General features: G+C 36.6%; 1 protein-coding gene across 2 annotated transcripts in view; it reads right to left on the bottom strand.

The window, feature by feature from the left end:
• The window catches only part of VCL (vinculin), a 109019-nt gene that overhangs the window by 44322 nt on the left and 43834 nt on the right, over positions 1-20863 (bottom strand). The gene's annotated exons all lie outside the window — the stretch shown is intronic.

Genomic DNA, 20863 nt, shown 5'->3' with positions numbered 1-20863 from the left:
CATACCAATTTCAACTACATAAAAAGTATTCAGCTATGGACACTATAAGTATGTATATAAAGATGCAAAAAACACTAACTTTCAAGAAGCATACTCTGGTAAGTCACAAACATCAGAGCCATAAGGCAGCACATTATAAATATCAACAAAGAGCAAGACCTCACTGACGAGGCTTCTGATCAACAATCTTAGATGACTGGTTATATTTAGTTAAAATTTTTTAATTAAAAATTAAAATTTAATTTGAAATTATATAATATATATATCTACACATATGACAAAAACATATACACATATATAAAACCCTAAGGCAGTGAAAATTTTTCTTCCCTCCACTATCTCCTAAGCATTCAAATTCCATCTACTTGCAACCAATGTTACCCATTTCCTCTGTATTCGTCAGTAAAAAAGATACTTTAGGCACAAAAAAAATACAGACTTCCATTTTTTTAATATAAATACGATCACACTATGCATACTTTCTGCATTCTGATTTTTTCACTTAATTTAACTTGCAGATGTTCTAATAGAAGTATCCAAAGAACCTCCCTATTCTTTACACAGCTCCATAAGTCTATAATTTATTAGCTTGCTGCAATGAACCACCTTGAATAAACATCTTTTCTGTTGTTAGTCGTGCTGTGCAGCTTCCAAGATATAAGTCTCCTGACCAAGGACTGAATTTGGGCTCAGAAAAAGAAATGCAAAAAAGCAAAATGGCTGTCTGAGGAGGCCTTACAAATAGCTGAGAATAGAATAGAAGTGAAAAGCAAAGGAGAAAAGGAAAGATATACCCATTCGAATGCAGAGTTCCAAAGAATAGCAAGGAGAGATAAGAAAGCCTTCCTCAGCAATCAATGCAAAGAAATAGAGGAAAACAATAGAATGGGAAAAATTAGAGATCGCTTCAAGAAAATCAGAGATATCAAGGGAACATTTCATGCATAGATGGGCTCAATAAAGGATAGAAATGGTATGGACCTAACAGAAGCAGAAGATATTAAGAAGAGGTGGCAAGAATACACAGAAGAACTGTACAAAAAAAGATCTTCATGACCCAGATAATCACAATGGTGTGATCACTCACCTAGAGTCAGACATCTTGGAATATGAAGTCAGGTGGGCCTTAGGAAGCATCACTACAAACAAAGCTAGTGGAGGTGATGGAATTCCAGTTGAGCTATTTCAAATCCTAAAAAATGATGCTGTGAAAGTGCTGTACTCAATATGCAATTTGCACTCAATATGCAAATTTGGAAAACTCAGCAGTGGCCACACAACTGGAACAGGTCAGTTTTCATTACAACCCCAAAGAAAGGTAATGCCAAAGAATGTTCAAACTACCACACAATTGCACTCATCTCACACGCTAGTAAAGTAATGCTCAAAATTCTCCAAGACAGGCTTCAGCAATATGTGAACCGTGAACTTCCAGATGTTCAAACTGGATTTAGAAAAGGCAGAGGAACCAGAAATCAAATTGCCAACATCCGCTGGATCATCAAAAAAGCAAGAGAGTTTCAGAAAAACATCTACTTTGCTTTATTGACTATGCGAAAGCCTTTGACTGTGTGGATCACAATAAACTGGAAAATTCTGAGGGAGATGGGAATACCAGACCATCTGACCTGCCTCTTGAGAAACTTGTATGCAGGTCAGGAAACAACAGCTAGAACTGGACATGGAACAACAGACTGGTTCCAAATAGGAAAAGGAGTACGTCAAGGCTGTATATTGCCACCCTGCTTATTTAACTTATATGCAGAGTATATCATGTGAAACGCTGGACTGGATGAAACACAAGCTGGAATCAAGATTGCCAGGAGAAATATCAATAACCTCAGATATGCAGATGACACTACCCTTATGGCAGAAAGTGAAGAAGAACTAAAGAGCCTCTTGATGAAAGTGAAAGAGGACATTAAAAGTTGGCTTAAAACTCAAAATTCAGAAAACTAAGATCATGGCATCTGGTCCCATCACTTCATGGCAAATGGATGGGGAAACAGTGGAAACAGTGGCTGACTTTATTTTGGGGGGCTCCAAATTCACTGCAGATGGTGACTGCAGCCATGAAATTAAAAGACACTTACTCCTTGGAAGGAAAGTTGTGACCAACCTAGATAGCATATTAAAAAGCAGAGACATTACTTTGTCAACAAAGGTTCGTCTAGTCAAGGTTATGATTTTTCCAGTAGTCATGTATAGATGTTAAGAGTTGGACTATAAAGAAAGCCAAATGCAGAAGAATTAATGCTTTTGAACTGTGGTGTTGGAGAAGACTCTTGAGAGTCCCTTGGACTGTATGGAGATCCAACCAGTCCATCCTAAAGGAAATCAGTCCTGGGTTTTCATCGGAAGGACTGATGCTGAAGCTCAAACTCCAATAGATAGGCCATCTGATGTAAAGAGCTGACTCATTTGAAAAGACCCTGATGCTGGGAAAGATTGAAGGCAGGAGGAGAAGGGGACAACAGAGGATGAGATCGTTGGATGGCATCACTGACTCAATGGACATAGGTTTGGGTAGACTCTGAGAGTTGGTGATGGACAGGGAGGCCTGGCATGCTGCAGTTCATGGGGTCACAAAGAGTTGGACACGACTGAGCAACTGAACTGAAATGAATGAAAACCAAGTCCTAACTCACTGGATCACTAGGCATTTCCCCAAAAGTATCATTTTTTTTTTTCAAAAGTATCATTTTTAAATGTATATATCTGTAGGATACTATCTAGAAATGGAAATGCTGAGTCATAGGTGTGGACATTAATAGTTTTGACAAACATTGCTATATTGCCGTCCACAGAAATTATCAATTTACATTTCCACCACAAAGTACCTGCTTCCTCACAGTCTCAACAACTCAATGCATAATCAAACTTAGGTATCTTCACCAATATGACAGACCAAAATTGATAAATCTCAATAGTTTGAGATGATACTTATATAACATACAATTAGTAATATTAAAGGGTATAATTTTCTATGTGCTTGAAAAGAATAAGTTTGCTCTTAATTTTTAGGTGAATTATTTTATATATTCATTAACTTAAGCTTGTTAACTGTGCTGTTCAAATCTTCTATATGTCTGCTGATATTTTTTTGGTCTGTTTTATCTATCAGTTACTGAGTAATAAAAAATCCCACCAGAACAATAGATTTGTACATATCCCCTTGCAATTCTATTTTTGTTTTACTGAAGCTAGCTTATTAGGTACATATAAATTTGCAATTATTATATCTTTCTTATAATTTGAACCTATAAATCATTAGGCAACACCTCTCTATATCTCCAATAATGTTTTTGCTGATATTAATATTGTAAACTAGCTTTCTTTGACTATTGTATTTGATTGGATATAACTTTAACTCTCTGTATCCTTATATTTTTGGATCAAAGGTGGCTCAGTGGTTAAAAAAAAAATCCACCTGCCAATGCAGGAGACATAGGAGACTTGGGTTTGATTCCCGGGTCAGGAAGATTTTCCCTGGAGGAGGAAATGGCAACCCACTCCACTATTCTTGCCTGGAAAATTGCATGGTCAGAGGAGCTTTGTGGGGTACAGTTCAGGGGTTGCAAGGCGTCGGACACGATTGTGCACATACACACACATCCTTATATTTTAGATGTGTCTTTATGAGTCTGCTAGTGACAAAATGTATTCATTTTGATTTGTTTGAAAATGCCTACTTTGTCTTCATTCTTCAAAGGCTATTTCAGTAGTACAGAATTCTGGTTGATCACTATTTCATCAACACGTTGAAGGTATTATCTCACTATGATCTGAAAACAGAACCAAAAAGAGATATAATAGAAGTAGAGGTTGGAGTGGCATGGGGCTATAAATCAAGGAATTCGGGCAATGTCTAGTGGCTGGAAAAGGCAAGGAAATGAATCCTTTCCTAAAATCTCCAGAAGGAACCAACTCTGCTAATCTATTTTGAACTTTAGACCTCCAGAACTGTAAAATAAAGCATTTGTATTGTGCTTGTGGTGAGAATAATAGGACACTGGCATCCAACTGAAATTCACCAGGCATACAAAAACACATGAAAATACTACCTATTATGAAGAGAAAAAAGAATCATTCAAAACCAACCCAGAAATGACATAGATGACAGAATCAGTAGACAAGAAGGTTAAAATAGTTACTATGTATTTCATATACTCAAAAGCTAAAGGAGAGCCTGAGTAGATAAATGAAAATTATATATTAAAAAAAATACTCAAATAGATCAACTAGAGATGCATCTGAGACACAAAACCACACTGGATAGATTACTACTAGATAAGATATAGCACAAAGATTTTATTTTCTTTTCTCTTTTTTGCATGAAGATTATTGAAACTGAAGTCATAGTGATAAAAATTATTTAAAATAGGAGAAAACAAAACTTAAAATGAGCAGAGCAACTATGAGTTGTGGCACAATTCCAAGCAGCCTATGTGTGTGTAACTGAAGTCCTCAAAGGAGAGAAAAAGGGACAGGAAAAAAATTTGAAGAAAAAATAGCTACAAATTTTTCAAATTTAATGAAAACAATAAAGCACGAAGTTCAAAACGCTTCATAAACCCCAAGGACAAAAAACATCAAAGGACTCACAGCAAGCTACATCATAAGAAGTTGCTTAAAACCAATAATGAAGAGAAAATACTAAAAGCAGCCAGAGAAAAATGAGACGCTTTATATTATAGAGAAACAAAGATAAGAATAACAACAGACTTCTCATTGGAAACAATACAAGCCAGAGAAGAGTGGAGGGAGCAAGGCACTGAAAGAACTTTGGGTAGATACAAAGAAAATATTTCAAAAATTAAGGCAAAATAAAGACTTCTCCAGCTATGCAAAAGTTAAAAGAATTCATCACCCAGCAGACTTGAACTTTAAAAAAAGTTGAAGGAAGTCCTTCAGGAAGAAAATTATACCAGACAGAAGTTTGGATTTACAGAAATAAATGAAGAGCACAAAATGGTACCTATGTGGATAAATATAAAAGCACTTTTTTTTCTTATTTTTAAATCTCTAAAAGATAATTGACTGGCTAAAGCAAGAACTTTTTAAGACACGAAGTTCAAAAAAAGTAAATCTGATTTGACTGACTAGTTAGACAATGAGTACTGGTTTTGAAAATATTGTATCAAGTGTTTTCCATAAATTAGAGTTAAATTAACACAGAAAACATTTGAGATGTGTACAAAATACATAATATGGCAGAAAATACATGCTTTGCAACTAAACTCATGATTTAAAAATATTTAATGGAGAAGGAAATGGCAACCCACTCCAGTATTCTTGCCTGGAAAAGTCCATGGACAGAGGAGCCTGGTGGGCTGCAGTCCATGGGATTATATGACTGAGGATGTGTGCACAAGGGTGGAGGGAGATGGGATGGTAGCAATAAAGTGGTAGGACTTAAAAAATAAAAAATTAAAAAATAAAATATTTAAATTTAAAATAATTAAATATCTGATTAAATATTTAAATTTATTTCAAAGTTAAATTTGAAATATTCAAGGTATTCAAAAGTATTCAAAGAATTTCAAAAGTCCTTTAGGAATAGTCAGGCTTCCTCTATGGCTCAGCTGGTAAAGAATCTGCCTGCAGTGCAGGAGACCTGGGTTCAATCCCTGGGTTGGGAAGAGCCCTTGGGGAAGGGAAAGGCTACCCACTCCAGTATTCTGGCCTAGAGAATTCCATGGACTGCATAGTCCATGGGGTCACAGAGTTGGACACGACTGAGCGACTTTCAATTTAGGAATAGTCAGGAGCTTACTAAAGACCACTAGTTGAAGAGCACTGGCCATCTGCTTCAAGGTTTGTTTGTTTGTTTTATTTTTTTAACAGCCATTCCTTCTAGCTGAAACCCTTCTTTCTCTCTCTCCTCTTTTGCTTGACTAACCCCTATTTATTCTCTTAGGTGCTGCTTTTTTTTTTCCAAACTTTTATTTTATATACAAAGAGCTAGTATTGTTTCTGCATATGGTACATGTGCTGGATAATCCATTAAAGGGAGTTCATTTAGGCCAAGTTAATGAAGCTCAGGTCCTTCAAGTACTGGTTGCACATCTTGAGTTCGTATTTCCAAATCAGACCCCGCTGGTTTGAGTAGACCAGCAAAAGCAAGAACCCTGGCCAAATTTTCTCAAATGGCTCCAGTAGAGCTGCTGGTGACCCACACTGCTTTCTCAGTGGCAACAAAGCAAAGGAACAAGAGAGCACACACATGTGCTCTTCAAAATTTGAGGACACAGTTTACCCAGAAGGTAGTGTTGACAAATGACTAGGTGCTGCTTTTAAACGACTCTTCCTTCAGGAAACCTGCCCAAATCTGTAAGTGTCTCTCTTATGTGTTCACATGAGACATAAACCCTCCTGGCTTTGTTTTTCCTATCTCCCACAAGACGGTAAGTTCAGCAAGATCAAGGACCTTATCTTTCTTGTATTCACAGGGTACAATCCCTGACACATAAGAAATATTCAATAAATACTCAATATTTGCTGAATGAATGAATGGATTTTTTCAAGTACAGGATATCATGAAATCATCTGGCCGTCAAAATCATTAACTTTAAAAGGTCACAAACTTATTTCTAGGTTAACATGAACTTTGATGAAATTATAGCAAACAAACATAAACACCACAGAATGCAACTACTATTTTACATCTATTTGAAAAGACAGTTACTGCACAAGTGTTTCAAATTTGGAAAAAGCAAAAAATAAATGAAAGGAATAACCATCATGGAGAAAGGAAACAGGAAAAAAAAAAGATGAAATGGAAAAGCTTTACAGGAATCAATTTGATTCTCCACTAATGGTTCCCTTGTGTGGTAAAATGATAGGGCCAAAACAGACACTGCATCCTTTCCTTTTACATACAATAAGACATCTGATCTGTACATTAAAATTTAATGAGATTCATAAAGCCAAACAAATCCCAGCATGACTAACCTGTAGGCAGAAACAGGAAGGAGTCTGTCTTGTCTGTGGAAAATGAGATTTTATTTAAACATTCAACCTGCCTGGCTTCTTAAAGTGATCTGCTTTTTAATACAAATCTTTTATAAAAACCATTTTAGAGAATGACAGTAGGGATAAGGTCTATTTCCTAAATAATTATAAAATTAAAAAAAATAAATCTTGACTATATATTAATCATAATGAGTTAGCTACTTTAAATCAATCAGCTAACACATTTTAAGGCTTCTCTCTGCCTTTGAGTCTTCAATCTAAATTAGTAGAAAGCTCTTCTGCTTTAGATCAATGAACCAATGACAGCCTCACAGGACCCACTCATAACCCTCAAGTCCATTCTTCATAATATAATACCATATCATTTTAGAGATGGAAAGGCTCCAACTATTCAGTTCCATGTGATTTCAATTATCACTAATCAAGATGTTTTAAATTATGCTGAATTTTGTTTGAATTTTTTTATTTAAGAAAAATAAGAGAAAAACAGATCTAGATATTATAAAGATTCATTGCCACAAGACATTTTTAAAGATTCTTCTAGACTGCGTCCAGAAGTGAGTTCAGTTCAGTTCAGTGGCTCAGTCATGTCCAACTCTTTGCGACCCCATGGACTACAGCATGCCAAGACTCTCTGTCCATCACCAACTCCCGGAGCCTACTTAAACTCAGGTCCATTGAGTCGGTGATGCCATCCAAACATCTCATCTTTGGTCATCCCCTCCTCCTCACGTCTTCAATCTTTCCCATAATCAGGATTTTTTCAAATGAGTCAGTTTTTTTGCATCAGGTGGCCAAATTATTGGAGTTTCAGCTTCAGCATCAGTCCTTCCAATGAATATTCAGTACTGATCTCCTTTAGAATGGACTGGTTGGATCTCCTTGCAGTCCAAGGGACTTTCAAGAGTCTTCTCCAACACCACAGTTCAAAAGCATCAATTCTTCGGCACTCAGCTTTCTTTATAGTCCAACTCTCACATTCGTACATGACTACTGGAAAAACCATAGCTTTGACTAGATGGACCTTTGTTGGCAAAGTAATGTCTCTTCTTTTTAATATGCTGTGTAGGTTGGTCATAACTTTTCTTCTAAGGAGCAAGTGTCTTTTAATTTCAAGGCTGCAGTCATCATCTGCAGTGATTTCAAAGCCCCCAAAAATAAAGTCTGTCACTGTTTCCACTGTTTCCCTATCTATTTGCCATGAAGTGATGGGACTAGATGATCTTAGTTTTCTGAATGTTGAGTTTTAAGCCAACTTTTTTACTCTCCTCTTTTACTTTCATCAAGAGGCTCTTTAGTTCTTCTTTGCTTTCTGCCATAAGGGTGGTGTCATCTGCATATCTGAGGTTATTGATATTTCTCCCGGCAATCTTGATTCCAGCTTGTGTTTCATCCAGCCCAGCATTTCACATGATGTACTCTGCATATAAGTTAAATAAGCAGGGTGACAATATACAGCCTTGACGTACTCCGTTCCAGATTTGGAAGCAGTCTGTTGTTCCACATCCAGTTCTAACTGTTGCTTCTTGACCTGCATACAGATTTCTCAGGAGGTAGGTCAGGTGGTCTAGTGTTCCCACCTCTTGAAGAATTTTCCATAGTTTTTGTGATCCACACAGTCAAAGGCTTTGGCATAGTCAATAAAGCAGAAATAGATGTTTTTCTGAAACTCTCTTGCTTTTTCGATGATCCAGCAGATGTTGGCAATTTGATTTCTTGTTCCTTTGCCTTTCCTAAATCCAATGTGAACATCTGGAAGTTCACAGTTCACGTACTGTTGAAGCCTGGCTTGGAGAATTTTGAGCATTACTTTGCTAGCGTGTGAGGTGAGTGCAATTGTGTGGTAGTTTAAGCTTTCTTTGGCATTGCTTTTCTTAGGGACTGGAATGAAGACTGACCTTTTCCAGTCCTGTGGCCACTGCTGAGTTTTCCAAATTTGCAGGCATATTGAGTGCGGCACTTTCACAGCATCATCAAAGAAGTGAGTTACTAATCTTAAATTCCTTTAGTTTAATTCTTTCATATATTTGTTCATCTAACATATTGATGACCTATTACATGCTACATGAGTCCTAGAACTAGATTGCAAGGAAGGTGCCCTACACAGCTTGCAGAATCTTAGTTCCCCAACCAGGGATTGAACACAGGCCCACAGCATTGAAAGGATCAGGTCCAAACCACTAGACTGCTAGGGAATTCCCTAGACTTTTTTTTAAGTCCCTATTTTTAAGGGGTTACTGCCTTGGTAAGATGAGGCATATAAATAAAAAAATAAGAATTAGTATTTAGAAATATGCCCAGCACATGCTGAGGGCATACAAAAGTAAAAGTAGTCTTCTTTCTTTAACTGAGAGATTACAAGAGTTGTGATAGAAAAAGGTGCTCCTGCCCTCAGAAGCTCAGCACTACTTATAATGACAATTCTAGTAGTATCTCTTTGAGTTGTTTTTCCCACGGAATAATATTCTCCCCATCACCTTCTCTCCCTCCCTGTCTTTCTTTCTCTCTGTGTGTGTCTCACTCTCTCTCACTCTCTCACAGGGACACAGTCAAGTGTCCTTTCTGTGAACAATAATAAACATTTGCAGTAGACCTGCTTTGACTAGGGAAGGGCAGTTAACTACTACAAAGGAAAGGTAAATCCCTCGCCCTGAAGCCACTCTGTCAAAATCAATTATATCCAGCTCACTAATTTAAATGAGGAAGGGAGAGGAAGAGAGCTGGAAAAAATAATACAAGCACACATTGGAGATATGGAGGGTTTGGTTCCAGACCACCAAAATAAAGCAAATATCACAATAAAGTGAGACACACAAAATGTTTTGCTTTTCCAGCACATATAAAAGTTATGTTTATACTCTATTGTAGTGTATTAAGTATGCAATAGCATGATTCCCAGAAGAAAAACTACATACTTTAATTTTAAAATACTTTATCACTTAAAAAAAAAAAATGCTAACCACCATCTGACAATGCAGGGTTCCGACAAACCTTTGTGAAAAACGCAATATCTGCAAAGCACAATGAAGTTAAATGCAATAAAACAAGGTATGCCTCCCTAAAGGAGAGAGTCTAATGGGCCTATTTAGACATATATTGCTCCATAACTTTACACCAGGAAGCTCTCTAAAACACTCCGCAAGTTAAACTTTCACCCCACCCCTAAAACACATGTTGAGGGGTGGTGGAAACTATCCCATATCAAATTCACTATTTGAATAAAACCTAACCTTAGACAGTAGAGTCACTTAGCTTATAAACACTATTACAAACAATGTGTTATGTTTGCTAAAGACTGCAGTGCTGTGGAGCAGAACACCTGAAAATATGATTTCATGGAAGTCAGATTAGCCTGGAGCACATCCAAGGGAGCCGGTATTTACATCTTGGGGCCTGTCCTCTCAAGAGAGAGAGAGCTGGTCAGATCAAAAGCACATCCGATCACTCGAAGCACAGACAACACTTGGTAGATGGGAAGGAAACAGGTGGGAGGAAGAAAGAACACAGTCAGCTGGTGGATGAGGTTTCCGCCACTGTAGCCATGGCACCCAACATGACCATTTCCAACCAGGCTGACCCTGGCATAATGACCTCACAGGCAAAATCAACTGGCCAGGCTATTCCTGCTGTCTTCTTAATGCATGTTCAGACCTCCCCTCCCTTCTTATCTGGGCAGGGTCTCTCGGAGATCATGAAAGGGCCAGATCACTTCCAAGTTTCAGAAACCCATCATACGTAAAAATAAAGAAATGCCAAAACAAGGTTATAAACATAGTGGAATATTTAAGTCTTTACATTGAGTAATTTTAATTGCATGATAAATTTTCTTTTAAGACTCCCTTTTTTCTCTGGGCCTATATACATGGTATCATTTGAAGAAAATATTGAAGTCCAGGCCCTTCACAAATATAAGGCCTGGGTGAGAGGCCCGGGGTTGAGAGTAAGGGGTAAGCACTCAAATACCCTCTGCTTTCCTAAATTTAGAACCTAACCCAAGATCAGTAAAAATGACTGCTGATGCCTCAAAGAGCCTCCCTTTCCTAGGTATTCAAGCATTTAAACTGTTAACCTGATGAATGAGCTCTAAAGAAATTCCAGGCATAAGCAACTGAGAGTGCACAGGAAGTATGGCCTCTAATCAACCCATTCTATCCTCATATGTTTTGTGCATATACATAAAATTTTTAGGAAATGATAATAATATATATACAGATCTCAAAAGACTCAGGGAAATATGTGAAAATATTCTTTTATATACTCATATTTGGCACAAATTTTACTTTAAAATAGCAAAAGCTAGACTCATTCTGTGGCAACCCAGGACAAACCAATATGCTTTGCTCCTGGCATTGCCATTTTGAGAAAGGTCAGGGAGCCTTAGCCATTAGTCATCCAGAAACCTGAGTGAAGGCCACAAGCAGTTACAGTTTTTAGGAGGGAGTCAGGAACACTGAGTACAATGATAATCTCTAATCTAGCTCAAGTAGCAAATGCCCAGCATCAACTGACCCATGTGTACGCTGCATGGTAACCCACTGTTCCAACCCTGGGCTCCTAGATTTAAAGATCCTACAGGGCTTGTCCACAAATCACTCCTTTCCCTACCTAACACAGTGACAGTAATTTCAACTAAAATTAAAAACCACAACGAGTCATGAGTCATATTGAAAAAATTCAAAACCCTTTAAGGGCAACACCAAACTTTTTTTGCTGGAACATGTACATTGAGATAACAGAGTTGAAACACCCATAAACATCAAAGGCTCACTGAATTCTTTTATTTCAAATGATATTAGAAGGCTATGTAGCCAGTTTCGACTTACCCTTCAAACAAAACCAAAGCCCAGAGATAACTGAAGGAGAAGCAGCATGGCGGGGATGGGAAGGTTTGAAGTGTCACTGCTGCCCAAGTTACATCCTCCTCAAGTCTTGGTGGCAGGTTATTTAAAAGACAGTATGAGTCACTACCTTTTGTATCTTCTAAAGCCTGAATGACTAGTCCTAGTCTTTCTCCCTACCTTCTTTCACCTCCCGTTCAAATCTAGCATCTGTGAAGGAAGAGGAGATTCAGAGCCTGCAAGGTTTAATCAAGAACACTGCTGTTTACAGGGCCATCAGCTCCTCTGGTCTTTCCTCCATCTCATGCTAGGGTTACGGCAGAAACAGATAACATAGAAATAAGTGTGTCTTACAGATACTAGTAGTTTGCAAATGTATGTTGATGTTGTCATGAAAAATAAAATCAAAATCTACTTTAAAACATTATAAATTCATTGTAATATTCTTATATATTCTTATATTATTCTTATATAATATATAAGAATATTCTTATATATTCTTAATTAACTAGTAATAGTTTTACCATTATCACTTGAAGGGCTTATGCTGAAAAAAGTTAACAATCACTATTCTACGGCAGAATGTAATGACTGCTGATGTAACGACACAGCAGAGGTGTAAATACCTAAACACAAATGAAGTGGAATAGACACAATAAGAGATTCCTAAGTGGTTCAGTGGTAAAGAACCAGCCTGCTAATGCAGGAGAATCCAGTGGGTTCAACCCCTGGATTGAGAAGATCCCTTTGAGGAAGAAATGGCAATCCACTCCAGTCTTCCTACTGGGATAATCCCGTGGACAGAGGAGCCTGGCAGTTTACAGTCCATGGGGTTGCAGAGAGTCAGACACAACTGAGCACAGACAAAATAAGAAAATATTTTTACTTATGAAGAAAACTGACGAAATCTAAGATGTGGTTTAAAAAAGAAAAAAAGAACAAAATCTGGAAATAAAAGTCAACAGTAGGCTTAACATCAAGCCACAGTCATTCTTAAAAAAGGATAGTAACAAAATAATGAACAAAATTTAGGACCCAGAGAATCATAAGCTTGTAACGACTAAATAATACTGCTTTGAAACATATAAAGTTAAAATTGACAATTATGAGGAAAACCGACAAATCTATAATTATTGTAGATTTCAACAGACCTTCATCATAAACAATTTATGATCTACAGTAAGACTATATAACAAGTCAAATCAATAATATTTATATGTTGGTCTAATTGATAAAAAGAGAACTCTATACCCAAGCAGAAGAAAATACTTTCTTTTTAAACACACAGTACACTTACCAACACTGACCACTTATTATGTCACAGAATTTCAAAGAATCAATAATACATTTTGACTGCTGGGCAAAAGCAAATAAATCAGAAATATAACAATCAAAAGATACAGGCATATCTCATTTTACTGTGCTTCAATTCATTGCATTTAGCAGATACTGTGTTTTTTACAAATTGGAAGGCTTGTGGCAGCTCTGTGTTGAACTAAACTATAGGCACCATTTTTTCAACATCATTTGCTTACTTCATGTCTCTGTGTCACATTTTGATAATTTTAACAATATTTCAAGATTTTTCATCATTATTATATTTGTTATGGTGAACTTTGATGTTATTACTGTAATTGCTTTGGTACTTTTTAGTAATATTTTTAAACTGAGGTATGTACATTGCTTTTTTTTTAAACATAATGTTATTGCACAATTAACAGACTATAGTGTAAATGACCTTTATATACACTGGAAAACAAAAAAATTCATGTGACTTGCTTTATTGTAAATACTGCAGTAATCTGGAACTGAACCCACAATCTCTGAAGTATGCCTGTAGTAAAAAGAATTTTTAAATGTACTACTAAATAATACACATACGTAAGAGGAATTCACATCAAAATTACAAAATAGTTAGGGCTGAACTACTATATAGAAGTGGGCTTCCCTTGTGGCTCAGCTGGTCAAGAATCCGCCCACAATGCAGGAGACCTGGGTTCGATCCCTGGGTTGGGAACAACCCCTGGAGAAGGGAAAGGCTACCCACTCCGGTATTCTTGCCTGGAGAATCCCAGGGACGGGGGAGCCTGGTGGGCTGCTGTCTATGGGGTTGCACAGAGTCGGACACAACTGAAGCAACGCAGTAGCAACAGCATAAGTACCTATAAGCTGTTCACAAACTTGTAGTCAGACTTAGAGCAAAACTGAGAGCTCAAAATATATTTATTAAAAACAAGAAATACTGAACATAAAGACAGAATATTGAAAATAAGATATTCATATAATAAACTTAACTAAATAATTAATATAAGAGCAGAATTTAATGAAAAAGACTTTGGGAAAAAATAATAAAATATAAATCCCCCCCATAAGAGTGATAAGAAAAAAAGCAGAAGTAAACAATACTGAACAAAAAAGGATAGACATAATGGATAATTTCTTAGAAAAGAGTCAGATTGTTAAAGCTAACTCAAAATGAATTTAAAACCTGAATTAGATAATAAAAGGAATCTGAAAGAGTAATCCAATTTCTTCCTCTAAAGGACACCAGACCCAGAGAAAGTTTTAGAAGCAAGTTTTGCCAAACTTTCAAGAATAGACAATCCTTTTGTTATATAAAATGTTTCAAAGACTAAAAATCTTATTTTATGAGACTAAAATAACCTTGATAACAAACAGGGTAAGAAATAGAATAACAAAAGAAAATTACAGATCAAGACTCCTCATGAACTAAGAAGCAAAGTCTTTTAAAAATATTAAAGTTGAATTTAGCACTGCAATTTCTTTTCTAAATCACAATCACATAGTGTTTATCTCAGAAATGCACAGGTGGGATAATTCCCTGGGGGTCCAGTGATTAGGACTTCATACTTTGACTGCTGGGGCCTAGGTTTGATTCCTGACCGGGAACTGAGATCCAGCAAGCCATGCAGAGTGGCCAAAAGAGAAGAAATGCATATACAGGTCACCATCGGACAAACTGATATTTATGGAGTAGACCAAAGACTATCTTACAGAGTAAAGGATAAAAACTGCATGATTATCTGAGCAGATACAGAAAAAGTATTAAATAAAAACAAGCAATCATGATTTTTATTTTTAAAAAAGGTATTACTACAGGGGAATAAATTAGAGGAGACTCTTCTATGAAAAAAGCTTAAAAAGTAACTGAGTTTATTTGGAGAAAATGATTGAGAAAAAAAGATCGACACGTTCAAGAAGGAAGCTAATAATCATGAAAAAAATTTTTTCAGGTATTTTTACATATTCTTACTCATTTAAGCCTCACAATAACTAATATGTTATGAGGAGAGATTCTTATAAGGAAGAGCAAGAAACAGTCTTAGCATGCTAGATTGAGTACAAGCCTGGGAGTCAGACAGTTTAGGGTTTGAATCTTAACTCTGCCATTTATGCACTGGGTAACTTTCAACAAATTACTGGGAACTACTCTTGAGTCTCAGCTTCCTCATCTGCAAGATGAGGTGGATTAAATAACAAAACAAAGTACCAGCTCATAAAAGGTACTCAAGAAATAGAGCTATTTTTTTTCAATTGTTAATGTTGGAATTGTATTTATTTTCCATAGCTAAAATTTATTTATATTATTTATATATGCATTTCAAAGGCATTTTATTGTGTAGCACAAAAATTACACAAAGCAATTATCCTCCAGATATAGTTTCTGAATATTATTTTATAAATAAATCTTGTCTCGTTTTTATGCATATTGCCCATAACAGAAATAGAACTATTTTTATAAGGTTCTCTTGCATCTACTAAGAAAAGAACAATAAAGATTTTAAGTAGATGGAGAAAAAAAAAGCTAATTTTGCGAACGTCTTAATTTGAGAATGGACCTTTATAGCAATAGTGACGGTAATAATTAAGGGAAGTCTAGTCACTAATTACTTTTAGTGTTTCTGTTTATATTTGCAGGGTAGTATTGGGGCAGCCAGTGGCCTCAATTCATCTATATAATAAAGCAGTTGGATTAAATAATCTCTATGATTCTTTTTAATTTTAAAATATTATGACTTTAACTTCTATATAGGTTAAGAACTGTGTGTGCAGTACATCAAAAATTACATCTGTAAAATTCCTCCTTTGGAAATACTTAGGAAAACTGTAAATAGTTGTCCTCAGAGTGGTATAAAGTTAATTTTAAAAAAAAAGGAAAATGTGAAAGTCACTCAGTCGTGTCTGACTCTTTGTGACCCCATGGACTACAGCTTGCCAGGCTCCTCTGTCCATGGTTCTACAGGCAAGAATACTAGAGTGGGTAGTCATTCCCTTTTCCAGGAGATCTTCCCAACCCAGGGATCCAACCAGAGTCTCCTGCATTGCAGGCAGATTCTTTACCATCTGAGCCACCAGGAGAGCCCGTAAAGCTATTACTGCCTGAAAAAGAGAGGGGTGGACTACATGACTTCTTGGAAGTCAGGTTATGGAAAGAACATGCACTTGGACACCACAAGACCATCAATAGGAAACATGTTCTTCCATTTACATGAGCAAACGGGTGAGTTAATGTTTGTCAAACCTTAGTTTTCTTATCTATAAAATGAATGTATTAATACTTTGAAGTTGGTGTTCTCAGAATTACATGAGAAAATAAAAATACATAAGTACCTCACCCAATAATTCATACTCAATAAATGTGAGTTCCCTTGGCCCCTTGAGTTTTCTTCAATCATGTTACTATGACTAGTCTGTTGGCAATGGAAACCAAAGTATCACATGTTTAAAGTATTATGTGTTTACTTCTTAATTATTAACGTATACAAAGTAAAATAAGGGTTAAATCCCTGCCAACATGTTTAGAACTCTCCCACGAGTTAATAAAATACTCAGAGTTCACTACTGAGAAGACTCAAAACTTAAATCATTTTTGTTTGAGAAAGTCTATGAAAAACAAGTAGTACTCAACTATGTTTAATATGGCAAGTTCAAAGGTGAACTATTTAAAGTCTGAGTGCTTGCTCTAGGTCAAAGGTGCAACAATCAGCTGGCAGATGTGAATGATTATCTCACAGCTACTTGGTCATCTATGTTAAGTAACAAAAATCTCTTAAAGCAACAATGGGTAGGATCACAAAAAAACTTGGGGAAAAAAAAAATTAGAATCACACATTAGCCCCAGAGAAGCAAAGTGCACTGAGTATTAATCAAAGAATTAATACTTTAAAAAGATGTGCTGGCCACTTTCACCAAGAAGAGTGTTTGAAAATTCAGATTTCGTCACAAATTATTCAGAGTGCTCAAGATCAAAGCAATGACAAAAGCTAAATATGAGGGCTTGTGATCTAAAAATATATCACTACTGCTTTTGGTCAGAAGAGACCTAAATTAAGTGTAAGCATGTTTAAATCCTTTAGAAATTTCTTCTTTGTACATGAATATCAGTCAGGATAAAATTATATCAAATACAGACTTTAACTGTGCTTAACTAATAAAGTTTAAGGGTTAAAACAAGACAATTTCCTAGGAAATACGATTAATGGCCACTTTGTACATTTCCAATACTACATACACCCTTTTACAAAGTATTTTAGGAACATTCTTTTATTTGATAGGCATAAACATTACAATATGTTTCAAAAGTAGTCCAAACTAGTGACTCAATCCAAGTTGTGATGATTTCAAGCAGACTGTTCAGAGCAGCATTGAGACAGAGTGGCGACACTTCCCAGCTCTAAATGAAACTGTCATTTGCCTGCCAACAGACAAAAGGCATTATGCCCTTTTAAATAAGTTCACAAGACCACCTCACAAGTGACACTTTTTTACATACTCAGACACTGAACACCCCTGGATAAGAGTCAAGAACTGCCTTCTTTATCCACTTCTGCTCCACTGCAAAAATAAGAATGAAATTCCACTGTATACCGCAACAGCAATTTTTCTGAGGCAAATAAAATAGGTTGCCATAAACATTTTGTTACCTATAAGAAATCAACCTGAAGCAAATCCATGCTGACAGAAATGAATCTGGTCATTTTGACATACAGCTTACTGTCCTTCACTAACACCTACCTGTTATTCACCTTGTATCGGCTATGAATCTTCCTGAAAAACCACCTTCATCTTGTCATTCTACTTACTGTTCAAGAAGTGCAAAGTTTCCCTGCACCCAACTCAAACTCCTCCACCTGGCCCCCAAGGGCTGCATCACGAGACCCAGCTACCCAAGCTTGGTTCCCATCACTCCCACTGTGACTTCCTTTCCTCACAGCCCCCATGACTGACTCATGCTATTCATTCCACCTGGAGTATTTTCCTTTCTCACCACACCTGTCCCCATTTCCAGTATGCTCCTTTTCCCCCTCCCTCTATCCTCCCAAGTCCCACTTCCTACATGAAACATCTTCCTACCGTTTCTACCTAAAATGATAGCACTCCTCAGAACTTCTATTACAGTTGAATCAGTCTGTTTCACAGCTCTTCAATTTTAAACTTCTTAAAGCAAGGAGATCCAACCAGTCCATCCTAAAGAAGGTCAGTCCTGGGTGTCCATTGGAAGGACTGATGCTGAAGTTGAAACTCCAATACTTCGGCCACCTCATGCAAAGAGTTGACTCATTGGAAAAGACCCTGATGCTGGGAGGGATTGGGGGCAGGAGGAGAAGGGGACGACAGAGGATGAGATGGCTGAATGGCATCACCGACTCGATGGACATGAGTTTGAGTAAACTCCGGGAGTTGATGATGGACAGGAGGCCTAGCATGCTGCGATTCATGGGGTCACAAAGAGTCAGACACAACTGAGGGACTGAACTGAGCTGAAAGTATTTTCTCAAAAACCTCTTTGCAGGGACTTTCCTAGTGGTCCAGTGATTAGGAATCCACCTTCTAATGCAGAAGATAAAGGTTCGATCCCTGGTCAGGGAACTAAGATCCTGCATGTCTCGGGGCAACTAAGCCCATGGTCAGCAACTGGAGAGCCCTCACACCACCAACTAGAGAAAAGTCCATGTGCTACAACAAAGACCCAGTACGGCCAAAATAAATAAATATTAAAAAAGGAAATAAAAAATCCCTCTGTAATAGCAGGTCACCTTATTTACTCCATGATACATAGAAGAATAAAATTCTCATAGATGACCTACTCCCTTGGGTATACCTGGAATTATGCAGTTTTCAGCCACAATATCCATATTTCCACCAATTTCTCTCCCACTAAAGAAAGCACAATAAAAAGCTGGTGAAAATATTATACTTCAATAAAAGGTAAAGGGAAAAAACTGAAACCTAGTGAGTTGGAATGAGAGGGATGTTATTATATATGTGATCTTGAATATGATCAATTTACATTGAAAAAAAAAACCAAGCACTTGCAAACTTCGGCACTTTATCACTATTAATAAATAATTTGTAATACATCTTACAAGTGATCATTCATAATAAGAATGATAAAAACTGCTTTTCTATGTAGCACTTAGCACGCTACACACATAAAAAGTCATCAGTAAATACTCAATTAACCAATTAGTGTGTCTAGCCCATTAATCAATCAATTGCACATAAATATTATCACTGCTGCCACTGCCTGATAACAATGATTGATGACGATGACACAAAATACAGACATGGAGTACGGCAGCTGAATCTCTTGCTGCCAGACTCTAAAGGAACAAATGACTTCTTATAGGGTGAGTCTAACCAATATTTTAACAGCATAGCATGACCATGGCACTTCTGAAGTCTATGAAGATCACAGTTTCTATGGCAATCATCATGCAACCCTACACCTCTTGTGCAACAGTGTGGCTATTAATGCAATCTTCGGTAAAATTAGTAAATTGTAAACTCTATCTGCCAGTGCAGTCAGGGATCAGATAACTTTTGCTCCACCCAAGAGCAAGTCTTCCTGTGACAACGCAAATCTTGTTCTATATTAAAATGGCCCTGTTTTATAACAACAAATTGCTAAGCATTAGAAGTCCCTTATCAACAGATACAACCCAAATGTATAATCTTTAACTGATACTAAAACATTCTATAACATTCTAGCATGCCTCTTTAATTATCAGTCACACAAACAGACTATGATTTGATTTTGAGACCCCCCCAAAAGCTGATAAAGTCAAAGAATCTGAAAATGACATATCTTTCCATAAAAAAATCTCTACATCTACATCTGATTGCTTAGGTATAAATCTATCTATAGATCATCAGTCTTCTGTTTTCTTTAGCCCTGACATTTTAACAATCTAGAAGAGACTGATCTAAGAATAAATTTTTAAACTTATTTTTTAGTGTTCCCAAAGCAGACACTATTTAGAAATTCTTGTGAAAGTGTAGGCAGAGGAAGCTCCAGTCTATCATGCCCTGGAAACTTCCAAACATCAACCAAACAGCCCAAAAGAATGTCCTACTCAACAGTTCCAAGGATGTCATTAATTGCTTCCATCTGTTTCCCGCTCTGTCCCCTCCCCATCCTAGTCAAGGCATCTACTAAAGCTACTTTTTGCTTCATTTTGCATTCAAAAGAAAAGTATAGAGAGGCCTGATGTTTTAAACTACAGAATATTTATTTTTCCCCATATCTGGTTGATAACCACAGTCATATTATTTCTGTACACCAGGTTATTTTCAGGTAACATTTCAAAGTGTGGCATATTAAGACATGTACTTTTAAAAAACTGCTCAGTAATTATTTCAGTTGGTCATAACACAATGTTTTCTCCCGACTCCTCAAGGAAACCAAGGATTTCCCCCCACAGTATGATAAAGGTTAAAACCAGATGGTCTCATCCACTGATGATCCTTTCCTAAATCAATGGTTTCATTAAATGTTACACAAAGATGACTTCTAATTTGTCACTTATTCCACATTTATTGGTTAGAATTCCCCTCATCAATTAGGGCTATTAGGTTACTGTGAAATAAAGTACACACTGGAGAGAAAGGATAGTTATAATTTTTTTTCTCTTTTGATGAGAACTTTTAAGATCTACTCTTAGCAACTTTCAAATATACAATACAGTATTGTTAACTATATTCACTATGCTCTACATTATATCTCCAGGACTTATTTATTTTATAAC

This window comes from Muntiacus reevesi, chromosome 2, assembly GCF_963930625.1.
Source record: "Muntiacus reevesi chromosome 2, mMunRee1.1, whole genome shotgun sequence".
In the NCBI taxonomy this organism is placed as follows: domain Eukaryota; kingdom Metazoa; phylum Chordata; class Mammalia; order Artiodactyla; family Cervidae; genus Muntiacus; species Muntiacus reevesi.
This window is presented reverse-complemented; position numbering and strand designations above follow the sequence as displayed.